This window comes from Halichoerus grypus, chromosome 13 (assembly GCF_964656455.1).
Source record: "Halichoerus grypus chromosome 13, mHalGry1.hap1.1, whole genome shotgun sequence".
NCBI classification, from domain to species: Eukaryota; Metazoa; Chordata; class Mammalia; order Carnivora; family Phocidae; genus Halichoerus; species Halichoerus grypus.
The window spans coordinates 12,726,222-12,752,278 of record NC_135724.1 but is presented as its reverse complement, the minus strand read 5'-3'; the positions used below and the strand labels follow the sequence as shown (position 1 = coordinate 12,752,278).

Sequence of the window (26,057 nt, the reverse complement as noted above, 5' to 3'; positions counted from 1 at the left end):
GCCATTCTGACTGGTGTGAGGTTCTAAACCGCCTCTTAACTGGGTAACTTAATCGTCAAATACATTAAATCGTTTTTTTAACTTCAACAGGATTCCTAACTTTTAAAATCCCCCTTTCCTGTTAGATGGTGCTGATGATGAATACCTTTATGACACTTCATCTACACCAGACTGTTCTGAGTCTTTCACATTTATTACATCTACTGTCTCATCTAATGCCAGTGGGAATAATTCCTATCCCATGGCTGATCAGGTGTGTTTCTCTCCCCAAAGGTGAAATGCAGACCCTTATCACCCAACAGCCTCATGGCACCCCATCATCAGGTGCTGGTTAACACTATTGTTGTGCCTTCCAGAAAGACCACACCGAAGCAATGGCTTTCAGGTTGGATGAAGTAGTCTCCTGTCTTAATTTATTTTTCTTTTCAAGGCAATCCTCAACAGTTTTGCCCTTAAAATACGTTACATTATTTCTGGCTTTAGGCAGGTAATGAATTTCTAAGCGACTGTCCTAAGTGCATACTCAACTAAGTGCAGAGTTGGATTTACAAAATGTTGGTTTTGCTATTAAACCTTTCTTTTAAATTCTCCATAGTATTTTTACCCTTTCTGAAAATAGGGATACTATTTTTGGCATTCCAGTTGTAAAATGAAGAAGCGGTATAAAATATAGACCTTGGAATTGTTTAAAGTGGGTTTGGGCTTTGGGCTAAGCTTAAATCATTATTAAAGAATTCACTAACTGCAAACTGGAAATGAGGCAGTTGATGGAGAACAAGGAATCAACACTTTCAGAACTAATTGGCAGGTCATTTGTAAAATGGGTGTGATCTTAAGCAAAGCCAAACCAGAGAACAAGATTCACAATCACAATAAAAGTTTCCAGGTGTGCTGTCTTGCTCCCACCTCCAGTTTTCTTTTCTTTAGCTTTTCTTAGTGCCCCGAAGGTGTCCAAGATATCAGGCTGCACCCAAAATCAGACATGTCATTTAATAAAAAAGAATGGATTTGTATATGATAACTCAGTCCCTAAACTATCAAATGTGTTTATTCTCTCAAATGCTTGAAATTGTTGGTCAACTTAAAATCTGTTATAGTCAACTATAAAAATAAAGAGGGTTTATAGTTCTGAATAAAACGTTTTTATGCAAAAGGAATAGTGAATGACTTTAAGGAAAAAAATAACCCTCTAGCCCAACACATTAGTCACATCTGGAAGTATCTAGTATTCTCTTTCTAAAGAATATTGCCATCACATATTGGGGTCATAACACATAGTGAAATTATGTTCTTTTTTATTGCTGATGTTTTTTAAAAATGCAGATTCCAGGGCCACGTTCCTGAAGATTTGCAAAAAGTGCTTGAGTATTTGCATTTTTTAAATAGCCCCCGTAGGTCCTTCCAAGGATCAGCCCAGTTGGGGGACCCCAGTATAAGGAAAATGCAGTGGAGATTTTAGCAGGATTCATAGAGAGATACTTGAGGGGTAAGCATACCCAAAAAGGAGCACATCTGCTAGAGGAAACAGTTAATCAGTTGGAATCTTTAATTTCTAGTGAAATCTGGTCCCTTTGGTTTACATACACAATGCAAGTATCTTTATGTTATGTTCACTAGCATGTCATACAGAAAAACATAAAATATGGTTGGGGTCACAACTACATTTCCTTAAAGTGGTCTCATTATATGGAACTCACTTAGCTACTTAGCTCACTTACATTCTTAGCTATTTTGTGACTACTTTGTACCATGCACCTCAATGCTGCAGATTAGTCCAGATGAGTCACATTTTACTTGATCTGGAAGGATTTCTAAATTATGTTCTTGAAAGGACCTATCTGACTTTTAAAAAGTTTTCCTGATAAGATCTTTTGGTGCATATTTCCCAGTTCTTTGAAGTGAATTAACTGCTTCTGGGCATCAACCACATCCAGTTGAGTGAAAAGAACATATTGAGAGACAGACATTTTGTCCTTCAGCAGCTGCTTTGTTGAGGTGACTCTTCCTTTCAAATCATCACGATAGTGATCAGATATTTCTGTGGAAAGAGACATAGATTTCATTTTGGCCACTCAATGTAGGCAACGTTGGAGGATGAATATAAATGTGAATTTCCCATGCCTTAAATGGAACAATAAGAAGAAATTGGCTTTGTTGTTTCCCTGGTTTTACTTTTACAGTCCCAGAGCAAAGCCCAGCGGATAATGCAACCACAAGGGCACTTGAGAACGGGCTCCGTACAGGAGCCCCAGGCACAGGTCCTCACAGTGCCCGCCGCCGAGGGCCACCTGAGTGTGGTCATCCTGCTACCCAGCGGGGATGTCGTCCTGGGACAGGGAAACCACTGGCCTTTGCACGCAGAGCCACAAGAAAAGGCTCTGCTTGAGGATTCCATGCAGAAGGCTTGGAGCTTTAGAATAAGCACTTACGTGACTACTTAATGCAGTGTTATGTCCACTTGAAAAAAAGAAGCAGAAGCCCCAAATGAAGGACATGTCCTTGCGCTAGGATGTGTTGCTTCTATTTGTATAAATTTTAGGCTTGGGGCGCCTGGGTGGCTCGGTCGTTGGGCGTCTGCCTTCGGCTCAGGTCATGATTCCAGGTCCTGGGATCGAGCCCCGCATCGGGCTCTCTGCTCCGCAGGAGGCCTGCTTCTCCCTCTCCCACTCCCCCTGCTTGTGTTCCCTCTCTCGCTGTGTCTCTCTGTGTCAAATAAATAAATAAAATCTTTAAAAAAAAAAAATTTTTAGGCTTTCAAAGCAGTCACCACATTTCCTCTTTCAGTCCTCATGGCTGTTTGTTGATTTACATATACTTTTTTCAAAAACTATTACACATTGACATCTCTTTTGGACCTGCTGCCAACCAACTAAATTAATTTCCACCAACACCCAAGGCCCAGACATACAAACTCAATGCTCAGGCTTTTCCCTGTGCTTCCTTCTCTGGTACTTTCCCCTGAGCCCCACGTGGATGTTTTGCTCCACACTGTGACCGTGTCTTCTTGCTCCCAGCATCGAAAGGATCTAGTCCCTGCAGCTTTCTTTAAATTCCTTTCTTTCCTCCTTCGCTTCTGCATTTTATGCATCTCTCAAGTTCCCGTCCCTCCCACCTGTTTCTCACTGGGTACAGACTTCTCATCCTCCCCTTTACTCTTTCTTCATCCCTGGTGGCAAGGATCATTACTGGTCCTGTGAGGCGACCATGCTGGGAGTGGCAGCCCATCAGGGGCAAGAAACCTGGGGACCAAGCCATGATTTGCTCAGTATTTCATAGCTACTCATGTCGGTGATGCCACGAGAGCCCAGTTCCCTGGCTTCTCAGCCCGCTCCGGCTTGGTGTTTAAGTTATTCAGATGCTGTATGAACATGGCTGAAAATCAAAATCTCAGTTCTTATGTATAATTATATTTCCACATAAGCAAATGTAGAAATATGATTGCTATAGTCTGTGAAGAAAAATAAGACAGACATGAAAAAGACAGGGTTAGTGAGCGTCTATTTTACATTGGACAAGGGAAAACCTTTCTGATAAGTGAGGTTTAAGTTATTGCTAATTAAAAATTATTAATGCCAGATAGTATTATTATTTTAGAGTTCCTTTCCCATGGTTAGACAATGCATGAATGCTGAATGTAGGTGGCAACATTGAAATCTGAAGATGGTTTTTGCCACAAACTCACTACAGGGCTGTGGGACAGTCCGTTAATCTCTCCAAACCTCACTTTATCCACCCCATGAAGACGTTACAGTAAATGATTCCTATGGTTCCTTTTAGCTCTTAAATTTGATAATTTCATGAAAGTTCAGTGAAATGGCATCCATCTAATATAAACTACATGATTACACTGTCAATACTTTGTGGTGTACTTCAATATCCTTGACGTGAATCATAAAATCGGAACATTTTAGAATAATGTTAAGATCTCTGAGAAGTAAGCAGATTCTGGAGTACAGTCACAGTTGGATGAAATGATCTTAAAGAGGGAATGGGGTGCAGTTAGTAGGTCTTTATGGTCAACCACTTTTCTCCTGTTATGATACGTCATGTTAATTCATCTCTGTGCATGAGGACAGTCATCCCTGTTTTGTAAATGAGTGTGAGTTGAAGGCAGTCTATGATGGATGTCAATTCCATGCAAAAAAGTTTTTTTTCTGCTCGAGATTGTATTGGTTGGTGTGTGGTCTGCCTAACCCCAGATAGATTCCATCCCCAACGCAGTCTAAAGGAGCCGTGGGACACTTAAACCTCCTCCCAGCAAGGACCCCTGGAATGAGGAGAAGCAAGAGAAGGTGCCCTGTGAAGAGGAAAGGAGGAAAGGGGCTCTGCGTTAGGGAGCATGTTTGTTGTCTTACAATATTTCGTGGCCCTGGGGAAGAAGGAATGGGTAATGTGTGGCTTCCCGAGTGAGAACTGAAACGAATAGGTGGGAATTACAGGGAAGGAGGTTTATGGTCAAAATGGCAAGGGCCTTTCTTGCAAGCCGAGCTGGGCAACCCTGGAGCCCAGCTGTTTTTATAGAGGTGAACCATTGACACAAGGGCTTCTCAAGTGGGTGCTGGTTGGTGGCTCCAGTGCTGTGAGAGACGCTTCTCGAAGGTCTCTTTCAAATTTAAGATTATTGCATTCTAATCATTTACAAATGTTGCTTGGATATAAATTCAGTGTCTTCGGATGCCTGACTAATGAGAATGTTGGTTTGAGTTGAGGTAGAAAAGAAATTGGTCAGTTTAGAATTATAATTTATGTCGTCAAAATCAGAGGATCTCAGTTTCCAAAGGTGTATTTTTTTAAAAAGATTTTATTTACTTATTTGAGAGAGAGAGAGCACAAGCAGGAGGAGTGGCAGGCAGAGGGAGAAGCAGGCTCCCCGCTGAGCAGGGAACCTGACGTGGAGCTTGATCCTAGGACCCTGGGATCATGGCCTGAGCCGAAGGCAGATGCTTAACCGACTGAGCCACCCAGGCGTCCCTCAAAGGTGTCTTTTTAATGTGGATGAGAGAAGAGTGTAGGCACTTACATAAAGTGTGCAATTATAATACATGTTGTGCTATTTATAAAGGGTCGTAAAAGGAAGAAAGTAGCAATTCCCTGTGATGATTTATTTTTTCCCACATGACTCTGGGATGGTGTGTCAAGGCAGAGATTCCAGGGCTTACATGCTTCAGTTGCAGTTCCCGCACACAGCTGCGTTTTCCCCACTTATTCTGTTTTTTTTTTTTTTAATATTTTATTTGACAGAAACACAGCGAGAGAGGGAACACAAGTGGGGGAGAGGGAGAAGCAGGCTTCCCGCTGAGCAAGGAGCCTCATGTGGGGCTCGATCCCAGGACCCCGGGATCATGACCTGGGCCAAAAGCAGACGCTTAACGACTGAGCCACCTGGGCGCCCCTCCCCACTTATTCTTATAGAACCTGCTTTCCAAAATGACAAGGGAAAGTAGCCTGATCTATTCAGAACCTCACATCCAGCCTTTCGAATGCTTCACATTTGCGTATAATTTTTTCTAACTAAAATTTTTCATATTTGAACCATGAGAGACGATGGACTCTGAAAAACAAACTGAGGGTTCTAGAGGGGAGGGGGGTGGGAGGATGGGTTAGCCTGGTGATGGGTATTAAAGAGGGCACGTTCTGCATGGAGCACTGGGTGTTATGCACAAACAATGAATCATGGAACACTACATCTAAAACTAATGATGTAATGTATGGGGATTAACATAACAATAAAAAAATTAAAAATTTTTTTTTCATATTTTGCTTCCTGCTTTCTTTCCCATGGGTTGCCAAGGAGAAACTGAAGGACTGGATAGTTTCGGCCAACATGACTGACACAGCTGTGGTTCTGCACCTGCCCCCGCTCGGACTTGACCAGTGTCATGAAGATGTAACTTTCATATTGGCGGCTTTGGGAATGACAATGTCTTGGACCCCTCGAGGGCTAACTTGTCTGGCATAACTGCAGGAAGAGGCTTTGTGGTCTCCAGGATAATCCATAAGGCCATGCTAGAGGTTTCTGAAGGTGGTGAGTTAGCACTTAACCAACCAAATGAGCAAAGTGGAAAATCCTGACATCTTCAAGGTGGGTGGTCCTCTCCTCTTCTTTATCTTACACAAGGAAACTAAGATGGTTCTCTTCTATGGCAGAATATCCAGCCTATAAGGAAGGGAATGTATTTATATTCAAACTACTCTGATTCTTCAAATCAGCTGGATTTTATGAGCTTGAAGAAAACTTTCAGTAGAGTTGCAACTAAAAGAGATATGATATGCTTCATAGCAATATTTTTCTTTCAACTATCTCATGTAGAATATCCAACTCATTCTTCCTTGGGTTGGTTTACATTGGTTAAAGAAGTTATAGCATGACATTAATTGTACTTACTAAAAAATTAGGATCAATGCTGCTTCTTTCTTTGGTAGCCTTCAACTTACTCAGAAACCTCATTCATAGGTTGCTAAAACTCAGAATGCTGCCTTTTTCCAAAGAAACAATGTTATTCAGTGTGATTAGGTCACCAAGTGAGTTCTTCAGAACTCATTTACCTCACCTGCAGCTGAACTGTGGCATTAGTGAGAGGAGCTAACCTTCGCTAGGCATGAGGCGTGTGCCCAGCACTCACATGCATGACTTCATGTAGTTCTCATCAAAACCCTCAGTGGCAGGATTAGTTCCCTCCATTTTAAAGATGAGAACCTGAGGCTTAGGCTTAGTCATTCAACACACAAATGAAAAGTGACAGACTGGATTTTAAAACCCAGAAAGTCTGATATAAGACCCTAGACCTTGACCATGATCGGCCCTGCCCTATTTCCTGGTTTGTGTTGTGAGACTCAGAGCCAGGGCCTCGATGGTAGAAAATGAAGCAGACAGGAACAGAAGGGAGTCATTTCCCTCCTTTCCCTCCTGTGGGAATGGGTACAGGTTAGAATAAAATTTATAGAAGATTTTCAAGTGGACAAAAAAGTTTCACACTTGAAATCATTTCATAGGCAAGTGTGCTTTATTTGGTGCTAGTTCTCTTTTCTGTATTTATCTCCACTTCATCACACTCTTCGTTCTTCCGGCCTTTAGGTGTTCATCGTCTCAAGTCCTTCTCCAGGGAACCCTGAGAATGGAATGGAAAGAGCCCTGGATTTGGTGTCAGGGTATCTCAGTTGGGCACTGGGAAGCCAACAGGCTTGGGGAGGCATCCCCCCCTCAGAGCTCAGTCTCATTCCTGTGCAGAATGGATTTTCCAGGTCAGCCTGCTTCACTAGGCTGCTGGCAGATTCAAAATCCACACACAGGGAAGGGCATGGTAAGTTGTTAACTCTAAAATTACAGAGGCACCTGCGTGGCTCAATTGATTACGTGTTGACTCTTGATTTTGGCTCAAGTCATGATCTCAGGGTCCTGGGATGGGGCCCCACCTCGGGCTCCGTGCTGAGCAGAGAGTCTGCTTGAGGATTCTCTCTCTGTCTCTGCCCCTCCCCACACATGTGCACGCTGTCTCTCTCTTGCAAATAAATACATAAATCTTAAAAAAAAATGAAATTACATGTTGCCGAAATGCACAGCTGTCTGGAGCCCTGCACAAAGGCCTCAAAGAATGCTCTTTGGGCCATCCCTTCCTTTGATGTGTCTCTCCCTTACCTCCTCTCTGCTTTCTCCCTCTTATGGGAGAATTTTGCTCCTTCTTCATGTCTACAGGCTTGATTATCTAATGCCAATTCCTTACTTACCCTGGTGATGTCATTTTGCAGTCATTCTGCATTTCTAGTTTCATCTGGTGGGAATGATTTATTTTTTATTTTTTATTTTTTAGATTTTATTTATTTATTTGACAGAGAGAGACACAGCGAGAGAGGGAACACAAGCAGAGGGAGTGGGAGAGGGAGAAGCAGGCTTCCTGCCGAGCAGGGAGCCCGATGTGGGGCTCGATCCCAGGACCCTGGGATCATGACCTGAGCTGAAGGCAGACGCTTAACGACTGAGCCACTCAGGCGCCCCTGGTGGGAATGATTTAGAGAAATGGTTTTGATCATTTTTCTCAGATTTTTAGAATTTGAATTGTATGTCTACTTTTAAGTGAGTTGGGGCCACATCCCAAACTCACAACTAGTTCAATCCCTTCACTCATGTCAGAACATTGCTTTTTAAAAAGTTTTAGCATTTAAATTTAAATTTATTAATATAATAAATCTAATATTAACCACTTCCCTTAAATCATTTGATTGGTAACTTGTATCAGGTGAATCATTCCAGTGATGCTAATGCATTGTAACGAGATTGTTTCTCAATCTCTGCTACCTCACAATTTAGATTTTAATTGCTTTAGGTTGGATATAGCAATTATATTTTGACAGGACTGAATAAAAATTCTGTAATGTATAACCACTGGGGAAATACTGGTGGTGATGTACTATTAAAAATTTACTAGTTGCTTAGAGTGTTTTTCATCGAGTCACTTTGTACACCCTAGTAACACATTCCCAGAATTTGTTTAAATACCTTCCATTGTCTAAGCTGACATTTGAGTCATCATAGTTTCCAAATGAAGTACTGTCAGAAGCAGCCAAAAAGGTATGAGAAGACAATTAATGCTGGACAAGTCGAGGCAGTGAAACATAAAAGGTGGAGAGCAAGGCCAAGTATACAGTAACATACAGAAATATTCTAACTATGGTTTTTTTTCATTGTAATGCTGGGGATTTTTCTTCTTTTTTAAAATTGTATGTCCATGCCCCTAATCAGTTATACAGGAAAAAAAAAAAGAGGAAAGGAAAAGAGAAGAAAAGAAAAGGGAAAAAAGTGTAATTGGGAAAAGTGGGACTCACACAGTTTTGTGAACTATTTTCTACAAAAACAGCAGTTGACATCTGAAGAGTCTAATCTTTAGTTCAAACAGAATGTATAGAGGCTGAGTGCTAAACCACCCGCTCATGCACACATGTATGCATGCATTCTCTCTAAAATAAGTGAATAAATCTTTTTAAAAAATTACAAATCTAATATTGTTTAGTACTACTCTTAACAAACATTTATTTTTGAAAATAAATGCTTTAAAAAAACTAACAGTGGTTTCTAGTAGATAAGATAGATTGAAGAATAATGCCTTTACTTCAAATAAAGAAGATTTGTTTTAAAAGAGTCTGGAATATGTGTGGAATATACACAGACAGGCAAAAGGGACCATGGAGTTGCATAATAGCATGAATCATAGGTTCAAAGAAATTCCTTACTTCATACTTGATAAATATATTTCATTTCTTTTCATCAAATTTACATCTTTATACGCCTCACCTTGTGTATAGCTTACTCAGTCCCTCAGTGTACAGCTATACTTGGATTTCTACATGAATTGAAAGTACTAATGAAGTTAGTCAATGAGCCAGCCTCCACCCATTGCTTGAACATCCATACGGAACATGGCGCCACCCAAAGATTTCTCTCTCCACCTCCAACATAGCAACAAGGAGACTCCATTGCACAAGAAAAACCTCAGCTCCCTCACGCAGCTGTCTTTCTAGGGCGGAATGCCTGAGGGCTGTTCTCTGTGCAACTCTGTTCCAGCAGGTATGTGCTCCTGTTTTAAGAAAAATTTGGCATGAGATTAAAGATAAAATTTGAAACGAAGTATCTTATGAATTAATCTCTTTGATCTTGACATTCAGAAATTGACAACAAGGAATAAAGGGAGCAAATCTGTCAAAATAATGAATAAATCATTAATAGCTTCACCTGACTCTCTCTTAGACCAAGACATCTAGGCCAAAGGATCAGGAGTCAACACTTGTAAATAATTTTATGAGAGTAATTAAAATTTCAGAGCAGAAAACCATATATTTCCATATGGAGAATAGTATTGTTTGAGAAATGAAGTTTAAATGTTTTTATAAATTTGCTGTTTGGAAGCAAGTATTCTATTTAGGAATTGTTTCTAAACCAGAAAACCATAAAAGCTATGGACTATAACTTTTATAGTATCTTATTTTTCCCTATTGAAACATAGATAATTTTCTAGAAAAGAACCCTCCCTCTACCCCTGTGGCTATTCTACAAAATTTTAACAACCCATGTCACATACTCTATAGTAATACCGATAAGCAATTTTAATATAAGCAATAAAACGTAAGAGTAAGTAATAATAATAATAATGATGATCTAAACAAACATAAGAAGAAAAGCATTTATTTGCTTCCAGTTTTAATTAATAATTTTATCTGGGTCATGATTTGCTTAGGTCAGAGGCTGACAGTAGTATTTCTAAACTTGGGTAGGACTTTTGATCTATGAAGACACAGAGAAGACACAAAGTAAGGCTGACATGAGACAAATGCCTTGAATTTAATAAAGTGCTAGTTAATAAAGTGAGGAAAGATGTTTGAAACTACTGCATATTAATACCTTCCTTAGCACACAGATTTTAAAGATAACTCAATTTATTTTGTGTATAGCTCCTTTTTTGCAGCAGGCTCTAGTAGAATCTGTAAATAAGAATCCATATACTTAGTCTTGTTATATTATTATTGTTATAATATATTACAAACTTATTTAATACATATATGTATTACATTGTATTTTTATTGTCAAATATTTTGCCAAGCTAGTTAGGGAATCGGGTGGGACAACTTAGGTGCATAAACAAGAAGAAGCAGTGGGGGAAACTCAGTAAAATTTTTTTCTCAAAGCATTTTCCATCCAGACTATACCAAGGCTGTTTATATCCTTGCAATACTGATGAGCACCTTTCACTTCAGCTGAGGCCATATTCTTTTTCAGGGTAAAAATTCATTTCAGTTATAGCTTATATGCTATTTTTAGAAACATGGGGATTGGGATGAGAAAGAGAATTTAAATTTTAAAAAAAGAGAGAATTTTCACATATACAAATTATTCAGGCCCTAAATGTTGTCCTGTTTTAATCCTATCTATCACGTAATAATCAAATATCTATCATCCAGTAGTATGAAGTGGGTCCAGCCACCCATCAACACAATCTGGAATCAGACAAGGTTTGGGAGGATTAGGAAAAATGATTGAGAACACTGAATAAAGACTGGATTTCACTTTAGCCTAATATCATCGTAACCTCCAGGTAAGTATGAGAAAACTGCTTCTGTGTAAAGTGTCTTGTCAGGAACCTACCCGCCTCCTCCCTCCGTTGCCCCACCCCCACATGCAGAGAGGAGAGTGTAGCAAAAAGGATCTTGTTGATTTAAATCAGAATGTACACATACTTTCATTTTCATGTGTAGAAACAAAACAAAAATTCTTCATACTGTTAAATTACTTTCCTTCTGTTTATCACAGTAATTCTTTGAATAAAAACTGAGTTTTCTCTATTTCATAGCTGGAATATGCTAGATCAAGACATGTAGTTGTTATTGTTGTTGTTTTTAATGGTCTTAGGCTCTAAGAACAAACTGGCAGAGCTCTTGAACTCTAAAACTGCCCTCCTGAGGGAATTCGTCAGTGAATTTTAACCTGAGGATTCTTCAAAATGACCAAATCATTACAAAACTCCCGTCTGTAAGGTGGTGGATGGAAATATGAATATAGAATAAAATTCCCCCAATTTTTCTTTTCTAGTGGTGGCAACAGACACAATGATTTAATTTTAATGGAAAGCAAGATGTCTTCTTTTAAGAGTTTCCATGAATTAAATATTGCATGCCATGTCTTCAGGAAGCAAAGTGCTTAACTGGCAAACCCACACATAGCATAAACACATGATAAATACATGTAGCTCTGAGTGGGATGCCCTCTATTTTACCGGACTTTTTAAAGTCATGGACTCCTTTTAGAATTTGATAAAAGCTATTGATCTTTCCTCATAAAATGACCCACGCACATTCACACAAAATGCTTCACACAATTTCCCAGACCTCTTTAAGTTGTGCATGGATCCCAGGCTAAGAACTGCTGGTGTACGTAGCTCTATCTTTGTATTAGTGCTCCTTGAACCCATCCAGGTGGCAAAGCAACTGAACATGATGATCATCTTCGTGAAACATCACCTGTTTTTAATTCACCATACAATCTAGAAAAAATTATTTATGTGTCTGGGGTGATCCTGTGATCTTTGAGATAGTGAATACGCTCTTCTCCACAACATTTCATGTCATGTACTTTTATGATTCTTGCTGGAATTTAGCTAGCATACCTCCATAAATAATATCTTCTCTCTCTCATTAATTTGTACCTTGTTTAAATTAGCTTAAGATATTATATCCATTAGCTTGTTATTCTTTATCATGCACAAATTTCCCTGAATCTGGCCACTGGAAGCCCCCTCAAGGCAGACACCAGGTTATTTTGACATGTCCTCATCCTGCTTTGAGCACTTCCTTACTCTTTAGTCCAACAAGATATCCTAGGATTATCCTGTACGTTCCCTGTCCCATTCCTGAAATCAGCCAGTTCTTTGAGAAGCTCTAATTCCCTTTAGTAAAGAATGGTATTTAGAAAACGATTTGGGTGCTGGGGTACCCTGTGCTTCATGGGTATCTCCATTTCTAAGCCATTTCAGTAGCCAGAGATAGAAAATTAACATGATATATGCTATGCTATGATGTATAATATAGTATAATATAATATAATATAAATGCTCATGTGTTTACGCTGGTAGCCATCCATCAAATCCAGCCCTGCGGGATTTGTCCTCACCTTACTCCATTTCCTATTTATGAATCATTCTCCCACAGTGAAGGACCTGCTTCTCAGAAACATCAATATATTTACTTCCTATAATACATACAAAAATTGTTTTAGAAACAGTTTAGAACTCTTTAACAGGGTGAAGATGACTAGGAAGCGACATTCCATGAGTTCTTACTGACCCCTAGTGTTTTCTTTGCTGCTTCTGTAGTTTTTCAAATAGCTCTCCATGAAGGGGTCACCTGTTCTGCCTCAGGTTTTCTCACCCTCAACATTAATGGTATTTTCTGCCAGATGATTCTTTGTTGTGGTATGTGCAGGACTGTCCTGCATATTGAGAGATATATAGATTTAGTAGCATCCATTGTCTCTACCAACTCGATAGGAATAGTACCACTTCCTCCCAAGTTGTGACAGTCACAAATGTCACAAATGTCTTCAGACATTGCTAACGCTCCTTACTGTTCCTGAGTTTCTAGTGAACCACAATACCATCTTTGCCTCAGAGAAGGAATGGAAGTACTGCCAAGTTTGGGGATTAAAAAAAAAAAAAAAAGAATAAAGAGATTAAGATCATTCAGGGAAAAGCCTTCAATTTAGGAATCCCTTTTCCTGCTGCCTCCAAATAGCCTGATTGGGAGTCATGGGTAACTCCCTTTCTAGTCTGGGCCATCAATCTCCTATAGGATGTGGGAATTGTGGACCCATACCCTCAAAAATATTGCCCCATTTTCAAATGCTTACATCCTCCCTCTACATCACTCTTGCAAATCTCTTGCAAGGTTTTAAAAAATCTATCCCTATTAAATTTTATATTTGTGGATTTGATATATACTGAATGTATTTTCCAAACTTTTCCTCTTAGATTCTTGTCATCTACAAATTCAAACAACTTGTCGTCACTGCATTTGATAAAGTCATTCAATAACATATCCAATGACCCTCTTTGCCCTTTAGTGGGATATACTGAAACATCAGCCATGGCCTGAAATTGCTTATATTGATGAACTATACCTTTGGGTTAAGGCCTGAGAAGACTTGTTAAAATAAAAACGTAATATCTTGCAGTGGCAATCAATTAAGTTTTGAAGGTAGCAAGATCGGGGATTGAAGCCAGGTTCCACTGCACGGGAATTTGGAGACTTACTTTGCCTTCTCTGGCTCCCTGCTTCCTCAGTGAAAATAGGAAGACTAGAGCCAGCTTTGGAGTGTTGTTGTAAGGATTAATGTGGTGGCACAAATAAATGTACCTACCACGGTCCCGGGTTACACAGTAGACCTTGTTCCAACATCCCTTCTGACAGAAAATAACCTGAATAGCTAGGTGTGCCTGTTTTCTCCCAAGTACTCTGGCTTAACATTTGCATGGAGCCAGGAGTTCTTAATTTAAGATCCTTCAGCCTTCTTTATTTTATTATTATTTTTTAAGATTTTATTTGTTTATTTGAGAGAGAGAGACACAGTGAGAGAGGGAACACAAGCAGGGGGAGTGGGAGAGGGAGAAGCAGGCTCCCTGCGGAGCAGGGAGCACAATGCGGGGCTCGATCCCAGGACCCTGGGACCATGACCTGAGCCGAAGGCAGACGCTTAATGACTGAGCCACCCAGGCGCCCCCTTCAGGCTTCTTTAAAGAGTTCTCCTCCCATTGACTTTTAACTGTCACCGTACTCACTCTAGGGGAATGCTTTTTTTTGAGACTGGTAGGGAAGGAGGCTGTCATACTAAAACACACCAGTTTTTGATTTGATGAGAAATTAAATACACACACACACACACACACACACACACACACACACACACACTTCCTCCATCTTAAGGCTACTTTCCACAGTCAAGGTGAGCTGGTGTAGTTACTAGTTTGAATTGTTTTTCTGGAACAAGACTGACCTCTAGAGGACAGGTGATGAACCTAAACCACCAAGAGCCAATGTCAGCTACTAAGTTACGGAGTATTAAGATTGTTTCAGGAGTCAGACAGATGCTGGAGTTGGCATAGGGTGAGTGAAAGATCTTAATTCTGCATTAACTAATGAAAAGAATTTCATATCTCCTTTATCTCAAATGTGTATTGTTTACAACTTTATTGACATGTTATATATAATAAGCTGCATTTTAACAATATTTGTTCTTCCAATCCATGAGCATGGAATGTCTTTCCATTTCTTTGTGTCATCTTCAATTTCGTTCATCAGTGTTCTATAGTTTTTAGAGTACAGGTCTTTCACTTCTTTGGTTAGGTTTATTTCTAGGTATCTTATGGTAATTGTAAATGGGATCGATTCCTTAATTTCTCTTTCTGCTGCTTCATTATTGGTATATAGAAATGCAACAGATTTCTGTATGTTGAATTTGTATCCTGCAAATTTACTGAATTTGTGTATCAGTTCTAGAAATTTTTTGGTGGAGTCTCTCAGGTTTTCTGACATGACAGTATCATGTCATCTGCAAATAGTGAAAGTTGGACTTCTTCCTTGCCAATTTGGATGCCTTTTATTTCTTTTTGTTATCTGATTGCTGTGACTAGGACTTCCAGTAATATGTTGAATAACAGTGGTGAGAGAAGACTCTCTTATTCCTGACTGTGGAGGAAAACCTCTGTTTTTCCCCATTGAGGATGATATTAGCTGTGGGTTTTTCATATATGGCCTTTATTACGTGGAGGTATGTTCCCTCTAAACCTACTTTGTTGAGGGTTTTATCATGAATGGCTGTTGTACTTTGTCAAATGCTTTTTCTGCATCTATTGAAATGATCATATGGTTCTTATCCTCTCTTTAATTAATGTGGTGACTCATGTTGCTGATTTACAAATATTGAACCACACTTGCAACACAGGAATAAATCCCACTTGATGGTGGTGAGTGATTTTTTTTTTTTTAATGTATTGTTGGACTTGGTTTGCTAGTATTTTACTGAGAATTTTTGCATCCTTGTTCATCAGGGATATTGGCCTGTAGTTCTCTTTTTTCATGGAGTCTTTATCTGGTTTTGATATCAGGGTAATGCTGGCTTCGTAGAATGAGTTTGGAAGTTTTCCTTCCTTTTCTATTTTTTGGAATGGTTTGAGAAGAATAGGTGTTAACTTTTCTTTATGTGTTTGGTAGAATTTGCCCATGAAGCCAGCTGGCCCTGGACTTATGTTTGTTAGGAGTGTTTTGGTTACTGATTCAATGTCTTTGATGGTTATTGGTGTGTTCAAGTTTTCTATTTCTTCCTATTTCAGTTTTGATAGTTTTTATATTTCTAGGAATTTATCCATTTCTTCCAGGTTGTCCAATTTGTGGGCTATAGTTTTTCATATTGTTCTATTAATTTTTGGTATTTCTGTGGTGTTGGTTGTTGTTTCTCCTCTCTCATTTGTGATTGTATTTTTTTTAAGTCCTTTCTCTTTTCTTTTTAGTAAGTCTAACTAGAGGTTTATCAATTTTATGATTTTTTTTCAAAGAACCAGCTTCTGCTTTCATTGATCTGTTCTACTATTTTTTTAGATTCCATATCATTTAATTCTGCTGTAATCTTTATTATTTCCTTCCTTCTGCTGATTTTAGGTTTTATTTGTTGTTTCTTTTCTAGCTCCTTCAGGTGTGAGGTTAGGTTTTTTATTTAAGATTTTTCTTGCTTCTTAAGGCAGGCCTTGCATTGCTACATACTTCCCTGTTAGGACTGCTTTCATTGCATCCCAAAGGCTTTGGACTGTTGTGTTTTCATTTTCATTTGTTTTCATGTATTTTTTAAATTTCTTCTTTGATTACTGGTTGACCCATTCATTGTTCAGTAGCATGTTGTTTAAACTCCATGTATTTGTGCTCTTTCCAAATTTTTTCTTGACTTTAAGTTTTATAATGTTGTGGTCAGAAAAGATGCATGGTATGACTTCAGTCTTTTTATATTTGTTGAGGCCTGATTTATGACCTACTATGTGATCTATTCTGGAGAATGTCCCTTGTGCCCTTGAAAAGAATGTGTATTCACAGATCAACGGAACAGAATAGAAAACCCAGAAATGAACCCACAAGTATATGGTCAATTAATCTACAACAAAGCCAGAAAGACTATCGAATGGGAAAAAGAGTTTCTTCAACAAACAGTGTTGGGAAAACTGGGCAGCCACATGCAGAAGAATGAAACTGGACCACATTCTTACACTATACACAAAAGTAAATTCAAAATGGATTACAGATCTAAATGGGAGACATGAAACCATAAAAATCCTAGAGGAGGACACAGGCAGTGACCTCTTTGATGTTTGTCATAGAAACTTTCTAGGTATGTCTCCTGAAGCAAGGGAAACAAAAGCCAAAATAAACTATTGGGATGTCATCAAGATAAAAAGCTGCACAGAGAAGGAAACGATCAACAAAACTAAAAGGCAGCCTACAGAATGGGAGAAGATATTTGCAAATGACATACCTGATAAAGGGTTAGTATCCAAAATCTATAAAGAACATATAAAACTCAACATCCCTAAAATGAATAATCCAGTTAAGAAACACTTGTTGTGATAAATATCGGGTGTTATATGGAAGTGTTGAATCACTATATCGTATACCTGAAACCAATATTACACTGTATGTTAGCTAACTGGAATTTAATTAAAAACTTAAAAAAAGGAAAACAAGAAAATTACTTTAAGTCTGCCTTCAAAAAAAAAATAAGCTGCACATATTTAAAAGGAACCATTTGATTAGTTTATGTACTATGTATACATCAGCATAATCAAGATACCAAACATTTCCATCAGTTCCTAATATTTCCTCATGTCTTTTTGCAATCCACCCTGTCTCCATCCCCGTCCTTAGACAACCACTAATCTGCTTTCTATTGCTGTAGATGAGTCTGCATTTTTTATAAATGGAATGATACAGCATCCACTCTCTTGTGTCTGGCTTCTTTTACTCAACCTAATGATTTCCAGATTCATCTAAAGTTGTGAGGATCATTCATTCATTCCATTCTATTGCTTAGTAACATTCCATTGTATGGAGAGAATACATCTTGTTGAACTTGAGGCAGATCCTTAATGTGAATGTTAAAACTTCTAGAGGAAAAGATGAGAGAAAAATGTTGTGACCTTAGGGTAGACAACATTTGCTTAGAATACCAAATGAACAGATAATAAATGAAGATAACTGGACTTTATCAGAGTTAAAAACATTCGCTCTTTGAAAGAAGCCATTAAGAAAACAAAAAGGCAAGTCACAGATGGTGAGAAAATATTTGTACACATATATCAGATAAATAATATGACAATAAAATAATAAAATAATATGAAAATAATGAGCTCAAAGACACTCAATTTTTATTAAAATAGCAGATATATCACAAAAGAAAGTATGCAAGTGGCCAATAAACACATGAAAAGATACTGAACATCAATAGTTCTCAGAGAAATGATAAATGCATGTTTTAATGCCTCTGAAATTGGGTTATGTCTTACAATTAATGAGCTTGCAATTGATGTACTTCTATTATATTTTATTTTTAGATACTGTATCTGTTGAGCACTAACGTTTGGTAATGTTCTAAGCACTTTGCACACATTGTTGCATTTAATCTTCACAAAACCCGGTGAGGAGGCGCTATAATTAAACTCATCTTCACGGGTGAGGAGATTGAAGGTCAGCGAATTTAAGTAACTTGTCCCAAGTCACACGGCTAGTCAGTGGCAAAACCAGGCTTGGAATCCACTGTCTACCTCTTTGGCCCACAGGTTTAAGTATTATGCTATTCTTTTATTACTACACTGATGGTGGATTTTCAATGGCAAACATATAAGAAAACAGGACCTTCCCTAAGTCCTGATATTAACGTATTCCATTCCATTTTGTGGGACATTAAATGAGTCACTGTAAGTTAAATGCCTAATATTCAGTAGGTATACTACATAAATGCTAGTTCTTTTTCTTCCATCTATTTTGAGACCTTTCTTTAAATTGCCAAAATAGGGAGGGTGAGGTCCTAGAGGCTCTAAACAGCCATGAGAAATAAATTGCCAAAAATCTATTTGAAAATTACGTGATTCCACTAATTTAAGCACTTATCACTCTTTTCTTTCAGCTTTTTACAGCTGTCTTTTATGTGAATGCACTTGAATTCTGTGATCTTCTTTATCAGTGGTTCTCAGCCAGGAGTGGTTTTGTCTCTCAGGTAATATTTGGCGACCTCTGGAGACATTTTTGTTAATTTGGGGGCTTGGGGGGAGGGTTTCTAGTGAGTGGAAGCCAGAAATGCTGCTGAACACCCAACAGTGTAGGACAGCCCCCACAACAAAGAATTATCCAGCCCCAAATGTCAGTAGTGCCAAGTTTGGGAGAGCCCGCCTTATACAAACATTGTTTTATTGACATCAGTTGAGAATCTTGAGTGGCTGCAGGAAATTAAAGAAGAGGAAGACATGGTCCCTGTTCGCAAATCGAGTAATCCAATGGGGGGGAAAAACCCAAGTCTAATGTTAAGAACAGTATAATGAATGTCACAAGAGAAAATAATAGAATATTTTAAGGCTTTAAGGGAATATAACCAGATAATCCAGTCAAGAAAACCAAGAGGAGCTCTGAGAGGATTAAGTATGGAAATACCCTTCGTTCTTAATAAAAATGAAAGTGGGCTTCCCCATGTGTGGTGATATAATTTCTGGTTGCCAAACATCATCTACCTTTTAATGCACTGAAACTCAGTGAGGACAAGGCTGAAACCATGTAATGAGACTTCACTAAAGGTGGTCGAGTCCAGGGAGTAGAGCCCTGGGAAACCAGATGGGGTGTCATGCAGTGTACTTGCTCTCTCGGGCTTGGAAGAGCATCCCCTGCTGATCTCGGGCTCCGTCCCCCCACCCAGAGGGGGTGTCTCCTAAAGCCTACCACCCCAAAGCCCACATCCAGGCATCTGAACGTCTTTAACTCTGTGCCCAGAGAGAATTAGAGTTCCAGCATTGACCCTGCGTAGCCTTAATGGCTTCTAAACTTCAGTTTTCTCCTCTGAAATAGAGTAACAGTAGTCCTAATGCACTGGTTATTGTATAAATTAAATCAGATTACATGTAAATCGCTTAGTGCTGTGGACGCCCATGGTCGCTACTTAACAACCGCTATTACACAACAACAGTTATTTATCGCTATGATAGTGTTGTTATTGTTATGAATTAAATCAAAGCTTGTGCTCTGCTCACTGGAAAAACATATTGTCTGTATATAAGTACGAAAATGGGGGAAGCACAAGGAAGGTGGTTACTACAGCCCGGCATTGATGGAAGAGGGCTGTGGGCTGAGGCGGGAAGGAGGAAGGGGAGTGCTTCCTGGAGCGCTCACAGAGAAGGTGTTGGAATGGAAGAGCGAAGGATGCAGAAGATGGCTTTGGGTAGTTGGGGAGCTTGAGAAATAGTTCAATGGAATTAAATTCACACAACATTCACTGAATGCTTGCTTTACTCGAAGCAAAGATAAATACGATATACTGTAAAACCATAGCTGAGAGGACAAGACAGACAAGTAAACCACTACCTGTTTGAATTTGGGGGGAAGGAAGCAGGTGTGCGGTGAGAGGTTAGGGGAAGTTCACAACCCAGGAAATGGCTATATCAAGAACAAGGAACAAGAAGGACTAAAAGTCAGATGTAGAACTTTTTACCCCGAAAAAAAAGCAAAAAGGGAAATTTAAGAATTGCTAAAGCCAAAGGAGGCCAAAAGCAATTATGAAAACTGGAGTATGGAACCAGAAACTGGGAGTCAGGAAGGAATACACATGTTTAAACAAGTCGGGAGCAGCTGGGTGGGGTGGGGCGGGGACGAGGGAGAAGCGTTTGCACAGCTGTTTGTGCCCATGGGTGAGTTTTATGACAGTAATAAAACACTCTCCAATTAAAATAATATAAATCCTCATTTTAAATTGAATTAAAAATGTTTAATGATTTATTGACTTAAATGCATACATTAAATAATAAATAGAATAAGTTAATAATAAATAATTAAAATAATAAATTGTTAATGAATGAGTCTTCACAACTCCTTCTACCCCTGCTTCCCTCTGTTCTCCCTGCTTCTATTAGGTGGAGAGCTTCATGGATTCACTTCCCAGGCAGGAGAGGCTGAGTAATGCATATACCAAAGAGGAAGTGAAAAGAGGCCAAAGGGTAAATGAACTAATACAGTCCTTCAGGCTGATAAAAAGGAGGTGAGGAGAGAGGCCAACGACTTGTCATCCAGCGAGGGGTTCTGGATGAATGATTGATGGCGGAGGGAGAGCTTGGACCATACGAAGGCGGGGGTGGGAAGAGAATGGCAAAGGGACTTAGTAGGAGGTGCTCTGTGTTCCCAGCTGGAAACCCTTTAATGGTCTCCCAGGAGATGAAAGCAAAGGGTGCAATAGCTTGATGATTTCTGGTCACTACACTGTTAGGACAGGGTGCACTGTGGGCCCCAAGCTTCTGGTGGTGGTAAGTGTTGAACTCAGATGAGCTTTATCTGGGTGGAACCTTGGGGAATGGGCATCAGAGGAAGACCCAGAGACACAAACATCCAGACCAAAGGAAGACCCAGAGACACAAACATTCAGAAAGGGAGAGAAAAAGTTAGCTTTAGGCTTCCTAAGGAAATAATGGGCAAAAAGTACCATGGTTTCCAAATTTACGTGAATCCATTCACGGTGAGGAAACAACCTTCCTACACTCCTGTTGTGTTCACAAGGGTCATGGCATGGCTTCAGATGTCAATATAGCAAATCCAGAAGGACACTAGTTTCTCTTAAGGGGTCCAGGTTTACTCAGGGTTTTATTCTGTGAGAGACCATCACCAGATCTGACCGTGTTATTAATGATCTCAGGATGCAATCTGTTTCTCCTTGTATGTGAGGTGCATGATCCCACTGGAAGCAAGGAAAAGTGTCAGTTTTTGTTTCCACACTAATGAGGTTTCATAGTCTCTTATAAAAGCATGAAGGAATAATTAGAAATGAACTGAAGTGGGCCAAAGCTATGGAAAAGCATTAAACAAGAGAAAACTGTGTGAAGAACCAGCAGAAGCAAATAGCAATGCAAAATGCAAGGCAGAGAGACTCACTTGCCACCCTAGTGGATGGGAGAGTGTTTGAGGCAAACATCCTCTGTCACTGATTTCACTCCTTTGTAAGCCAAAACAAGATGCTTCAAACTTCCCCTCAGAGATGGAAATTGTTATTTGAGCAAACCATTTGTTTTACCTTTTTATGTTTGTGTGTTTCTATGGTCAACCGCATCTCTAATTCCCTTATTTCAGTGTGTCCATATGGGCCGTGATACACTTTGACTTTCTGTTTCATTACTTGTAATGCTGTGCCATAATTTGAAGGGATCATGAAAAATAAGATTTTGTGAACATTTTCTTCAGAATGCTCCGCGTAAATCCCGAATGACGGTGCTTGATTCCACATGCGTATGTGCTGGGCCTGCATTCCAAACATGTTGCAAGAATACGTGCACGGAGGGGCTGCCCCACTGGCATGCAGCTGTGTGATGTGCTACCGTTACAAATACCCAGGAAACGGGTTTGCGTGCGGCGTGCCCTTCCTGTCTTTCCTCGTGATTAGAAAGCTACATTATCAGGGAGGAGTGCTGGGTCAGCAGCTCTGTGTTGATGTGGCAATTTACTAGATATTCGACTGTTCTTTCCAGGGCAGAGGGTGGGGCAAAACGGACACAGGCAGCCGTGCCAACAACCAAGGTCTTCAGTACAGATCTATGTGAAAAGCGTGGCATCCGGGGGCATTTGTTGCTGAACCTTCTATACCTCTGGAGATCCCAGTAGTATTTGGGAGGCTTAGGGGTGCGGGGGTAAATGGGCCTTCTCTGTCTGGGCAGATCTTCGTGTAGGAGGAGGGGCTCAGGTGCTGCCATGACCACATGATCTAAAATCAGATAAGGTTTTACATCAACTTTATTGAGGAATTTGATTCAATCATACAAGTCATTCAGTTTGCCCAAGGCGAAACTAGAACAATTGAGTAAAGACTTTGATGTCCTTTATTCAAGGGAAGCAATGCATGGTTCGCAAGCTATGGAGCACCATTCTGGAGGGAGGGGCAAGGGTGAGTTTTATGGAGCATTAGAAGAGATGCAGAAACAGGGCAGCGTTGGCTAGGAGGCTGGGGATTTCCTTGTAAGGCCAGTGGGTCCTGTTTTCTAGGGTAAGGTGAGCTAGCTAAAGCTGAGTGACAGCATTGTGATTGGTCTGTGTTCAGTTTCCTTGATAGGCATTTCCTGTAAGTGAAGGCTGACTTTGGTTTAGATTTGTGGTGTGGGCCAGGCCAGTGGGTAGGGCCTCCATTTTGTGGGTCCAGATATATAAATTAACTTCATCAAACTAAAACTGATGAAGCACTTCCTACATGCCAGGTGCTATGCTGGGTGCTGGGACATAGCAGCACCCAATCTCTTCACGTGGAGTTCTTCTATGATTAATCTCTCTCTTGGAGGAGGCCACCTGTTTTGGGTTGCTTTCTCTCAGAAGCAGACCGTAAGCCTAGGGTTCCTGGAGAAGTGATTTCACTCCAGGGGAAACCAGGAATGGTTCAGGGGAGGCAGGATGAGGAAGGAGAAGAAGCCAAACAAGGGTGGAATTTCAGGGGAAGTCCTAGACTTGGCCTGATCCCCGATGGGGAGCTCTAGAACATAACACTCAGAACACAAGCGTTGGGCTTTTCTATTCTCACATCTGTTAGCGACTGGCTATGGGCCTTTCATGGGAGATGGAAAACTCACAGGTACTTCCAGCTCTCATTACTGGAGACATGGCTCTGGCGTCCACTGGAAATTTTCTGAATGTTCCAGATGCAAGCCATTAGCAGCAAGTGGACAGAAGCTGGGGATGAGCATGTAGGCAAGCCACCAACATTGTCCACTACACCCACCAGTGGGAGAGGGTGTATATAGGGCATAAAGAAGAAAAGAGCCCCCAGAGCTTTGCCACTCCAAGTGTAGCCTCAGAGGAGCAACATCTGGTCTAATGGGGATCCATCAGCAAGGAGCTTGTTAGAATGGTGGAATCTCAGGCCTCAGTGAAGACCTAGTTAATCAGAATCTGAATATTAAGAAGATCTCCAGGAGATAGGTATGCACATTAACTTCCAAGAAACTTGACTCCAGAAAAAATGATTTACTGACCTCCTAAACTGGCAGAAATAAGCATAGCAATCAGCACTGCAATATGGTGGGTGTGGAAAATTCTTAGTCTGAAGGTCCTCTGGCCCAGCAGCTGAAACTAGGGGCAAGAGAATGCATTCCCAGCTGAGAGCAGGGCAGTCCCAACTTTGCTACCCTGAGCCCTATGATGCCAGCCTTGCAGGGAAGTGGGGAGAGGATGAGGAGGAAGGGTTTGGTGCTGACATAGGAAAGCAAAATACAAAATAAGGCAAGATTTAGAGCTGACCCCACAATCTAAGCTTGAAAAGCATATTGAAAAGTCGCAGCAGGTAAATCACTTGACTCAGATATGCATCATTGAGGAGTCATGACACAACTCATGCATGAGGAGAAACCTCTGGGGTAAAATGTATTGGTCACCAGAAGGCCCCCAATAGTACAAAAAGGTCTCTTCCGCAACGCTGAAAATTCCTGCCATCAGAGTCACGATGCAGTCAGTCCACTCACACCATCTGTGGAGGGATGCCATCTCTGGAGGGCTGCTTGCGGCCAAACTTGGGGGACATCTGGTTAAAGACGCAGATTGCACACACTCATTTAACCTCAGGACATTCCTAAAATCACATGAGAAAATCATGGTTTTCTTATTTTGGCTGCTGTGTTTTCAAGCATTAAAAGCTAGGAAGATAAAGGGAATTGAAGAGAATATAACACAATAACTTTTTGGAGGCTAAAAAAGTAGGTTGGTTATTATGGGTGGTAATTGGATTGGTAGAACCCAAGAAAATTGAATCCTAGGAAGTGAGCAATAGGGAAGGCTGATAATCCATTTCATGTACCCGCAGATGTCTCTAAAGGCTGAAGAATGAGCACCGGGATAGAAGCTTGAGCCAGAAACAGACCAATGGAGCGACTGGTGGTATGTTGAAGACGAAGTTTGACATTCAGATCCAGCGTGCTGCCCCTCCCCCTCCAGGAAGGAAGGCAGGTGACTGGCGGTTGATTCTCCAGAGACAGTAAAACAGATGGTAGCCTTCAGATAGCAGTATACCAGACACAGCTAAGATTAGGGTTGCCATAATGAAAAAAAGAGGATTAAGTGTAAGTTTAAATTCTGAATTGCACAGGCCCCCCCCCGGGACCCAGAAGTCTGGTAGCCATTATCTTGCAGTTAGGAGATCAAAACAGTCTTCTCTGGGCATCCAAAGATAATAACACTGGGGATCTCTCAAAGAAACAGCCCAGCTAGATCATCCTACTTTCTACACTTTTCTCCCTTCCTCCCTGGTTCCTTTCTAAGCAGAGTTTCCAGTTAGGTTTTAGATGCCCCATTCTAAAATAGGAGTAGACTGAGAAGTATCCACAAGCATTTAAGAAAGGCATCTAAATGAAAGAACAACCTCAGAGCATTTTCCATGTTAGAGATGCTTTCTCCCCCAGCAGCTGTCCAAAAGGGCTGGGAAACAGCCCAGAAGTTAAAATTAATGTTCCGCAGAAAAACTTGGACCAGAAAGACAGGAGAATAGAATAAGCCCACAGAGGAATCCCTTTCTGTTTCACTTCAAAGGACTGTTCCAACGTGTTCTATTTCCATCAGCTTCTCTGAGATGGATGAGCTGTGTGAATGAGCCCCTGGCTGGGTTTTCAAGCTCTGGTCAACTAGGTAATAGCTTTCCTTCTTTCTGTGCATCACTTTCCTTCTCTCTTCCTCTTGATACCCTGGAATGGCACCTGATCATAACCATTAGCATGCAAGCTTTGCCCTAGGTTTTTTTGCTAGATAATACAAGATACTATGCCCGGGTCTGAGAATGACCACAAAGAGCGGACCATTCACCCTCTACCTGCTGACTCACATGGGACTATGGAGGGATTGAAAGTAGTCTTGTATTGCATTAAGGTATTGATTTTTATTTTACTTTTATTATAGAAAATTTCAAATATATACAAAAGTAGAGATACCAGATTCATGAGCCTCCATAGACTCACCAGCTAGCTTTAGTTATGATCACCCAAGGTCTCTTGGCGCTCCTATTCCTCTACTCTCTTTCTCCCACAACTTTGATGGCTTTGAAGCCAAATTCTAGGCATCATCCCCTGTTATCCACAAACATTTCAGTACATCTCGCTAAAGGTCAAGACTCTTTAAAATCATAACACAAGATCTTTTATCATAACTAAAACATTTAATAATTTCTTCATATCATCAAAAAGCCCATCATTCTTTAAATTTCTCTACTTGATTCCTAATTTTCTCCTTTTATGGTTGGTTAATTCAAGTCAGAATTCAAATAAGTCTACAAA

At 40.2% G+C, this 26,057-nt stretch overlaps 1 long non-coding RNA gene across 1 annotated transcript; it reads right to left on the bottom strand.

Moving 5' to 3' along the window:
* Positions 1-1,278: 1,278 nt before the first annotated feature.
* Positions 1,279-2,697, bottom strand: LOC118519906 (uncharacterized). The gene is made up of 2 exons (XR_013443270.1): positions 2,430-2,697; positions 1,279-2,038 (listed from the first exon to the last, which is right to left on the bottom strand). It is a non-coding gene; the product is annotated as an uncharacterized LOC118519906 (long non-coding RNA).
* Between the last annotated feature and the right edge of the window lie 23,360 nt (positions 2,698-26,057).